This window comes from Penaeus chinensis, chromosome 15, assembly GCF_019202785.1.
Source record: "Penaeus chinensis breed Huanghai No. 1 chromosome 15, ASM1920278v2, whole genome shotgun sequence".
Lineage (NCBI taxonomy): Eukaryota > Metazoa > Arthropoda > Malacostraca > Decapoda > Penaeidae > Penaeus > Penaeus chinensis.
In genome coordinates this window covers 14,135,363-14,137,862 of record NC_061833.1, presented here as the reverse complement: position 1 = coordinate 14,137,862, position 2,500 = coordinate 14,135,363, and positions in this window count along the sequence as shown.

Here is a 2,500-nt window from a genome sequence, read left to right as displayed (position 1 = left end):
GGGGGAGAAGATGGGGAAGAGGGAGGCAAGGGGAAGGGGAGGGGAAGGAGGAGGGGAAAGGGGAGTGGAAGAGGAAGGGGACGGGGAATGGAGCGAGGAGGGGGAAGGGTGGAGTGAAAGAGAGGGAGGAAAAAGAGGGGATGTGAGGGAAAGGGAGAGGGATAGGAAGAGGAGGGGGTGAAAGAGGGGGGTGAGGGAGAGGGAGAAGGTAGAGGGAGGGAGAGGGAGGAGAAATAGAGGGGCTGAGCGAAAAAGTGAAGGAGGGGTAATGAGGGAAAGGGATGTGAAGGAAGGGAGGTGATGTAGAGGGGAAGGATGAAGTGAGGGAAGGGAAGGTAAAGAAGGGAGATGAGGGAGGAGGGGAAAGAGAGAAAGGGGAGAATGGTGACCGCAAGGGAGGAGGTGGAGGAGGGGAGAACAAAGGAGAGGGAGGTGAATGAAAGGGCATGAGGGAGAGGTGGAGAATGGAGAATGGAGGGAGGAGATGAAGAAGGGGGAATGAGGAAGAGGGAAATATGGAGAAGGGATAGAGAGAGAGATGAAGGAGCGGGGATGAGAGAAGGGGAAGGAGAATGGAGAGCGTGGGAGAGAGGGAAGGGAAACGAGGATAAAGGGACGGAGAGGGAGATGAAGAAGGGGAGACGGAGAGGAGAAGAGAGGAGGTGGTCTTCGTATGAAAGAGATATTGCATCGTGGACGGAAGCATCTAATAGTATGCACGAAGATACACTTTGATATAGGACAACATCAGTTTACAAGTCGATAAATGGGATACATCGACACTGAAATCGAAGGAGATGCATCCACGTAACGAAAATAAGTTGCAAGAGAAGTGAGCGAGGAGCTGAAGACGCAACGAGATATAGCAACATGCACCCAGCGCGACGTAGCAATCTGAAGCGAGAAAGCTACGAGATACAGCAAGACCTGCAACAAGATCCAGCCAACTAAGCGACAAAATGCAACGCAGCTTGCAACTTCAACATTCACACAGCTGATGACGAGAGAAACTCTGTTAACTTTTTTTCTCAGTTTTTCTTTTTTCCTGGCGAAGGAGGCGCCACCACTTGTTTTCTTCTTCTTCTTCTTCTTCCTCTTTTTTTTGAAAGAGAGAGGAGAGAGAGAGAGAGAGAGAGAGAGAGAGAGAGAGAGAGAGAGAGAGAGAGAGAGAGAGAGAGAGAGAGAGAGAGAGAGAGAGAGAGAGAGAGAGAGAGAGAGAAGAGAGAGAGAGAGGGGGGGGAGGGGGGGGGAGAGAGAGGGAGAGAGAGAGAGAGAGAGAGAGAGAGAGAGAGAGAGAGAGAGAGAGAGAGAGAGAGAGAGAGAGAGAGAGAGAGAGAGAGAGAGAGAGAGAGAGAGAGAGAGAGAGAGAGAGGGGGGGGGGGGAGAGGGAGAGAGAGAGAGAGAGAGAGAAGCCGTCAACCACGTAAAAAACAGAAAATGGGGAAGGGAGCGGGTACTGAGAGAGGTAACATGTTATGCAAATGGGGCAGTTGTGCAGTGCAACACAGAATGCCATAGAAAAGTGACTTATTCATAGTGATGGATTTTGTGGGTTTAAGTACAGGAATGTGTAGTGCGTTGGAGGGAATCGTGAATGTTGCACTGCAAGTATACGAGGTTGAACGCTCTCATGGGAAAATGCCGACAAAATCTAAGAGTGAACGATGCAAAAGTAATATCGTTTATGTAAATGTGATGTTGCTAGGAAAGGGAATGGCTCCATTAAACGAGAAGGAAGGAGAGGTGATAGGAATGTACATTTCAGAAACTCCTGAAAATCAGACAGAATGATTCTGCGAGGGGAATGTGAAGAGCGGGTGCGGGGGAAGAGGGGGGAGGGAGAAGGGAGGGTGAAAGGGGTGAGGGGAAAAAGGGAGAAGGGAGGGTGGGAAGGGGAAAGGGAGAGGGAAGGAGGGAAGGAGGAAGAGAGGAAGGAGAAAAAGGGAGGTAGAGAGGGAAGAGAAAAGGGGAAAAGGGGATGAAAGGAGGGAAAGAGGAAAGGGAGTAGGGAGGTAGAGGGGGAAAGGGCAAAGGGCAAAGGGGAAGACGGGTGAGAAGGGGAAGGGGGTTGGGGGAAATGATGGAGAACCAGCACTTACAAACATTTCCTCCTACCCATGTTGCAAGTGCCTCCTTCACTCATATCCATTGTTGCAAGAGATATATGAGGAAGGGAGAGAGAGTGTGCATTCGCCGCTTAATGCCCCTGTAACTTGAAGACGACTTAATGATCATTATCCACCAACTTGGATAATCTTGAGGATAATGAATGGGCGGAAGACAGAGGGAAGAGGAGGAAGAGGAAGAGGAGAAGAAGAATTGAAAAGAAAGGGGTAAAAAAAGAGTTGGAGCAGTCAGTCAAGGCAGAAAGTGGAGGTGGAGATGAGAAATTTAAGAAAAATGGGAAGATAGGAGGATGAAATAGTAGGGAGATGACGAGGAGAAGGCAGAGATATAGAAGATGAAAAACGTAGGGAGAAGGAAAGGAATAAGGAGAAGA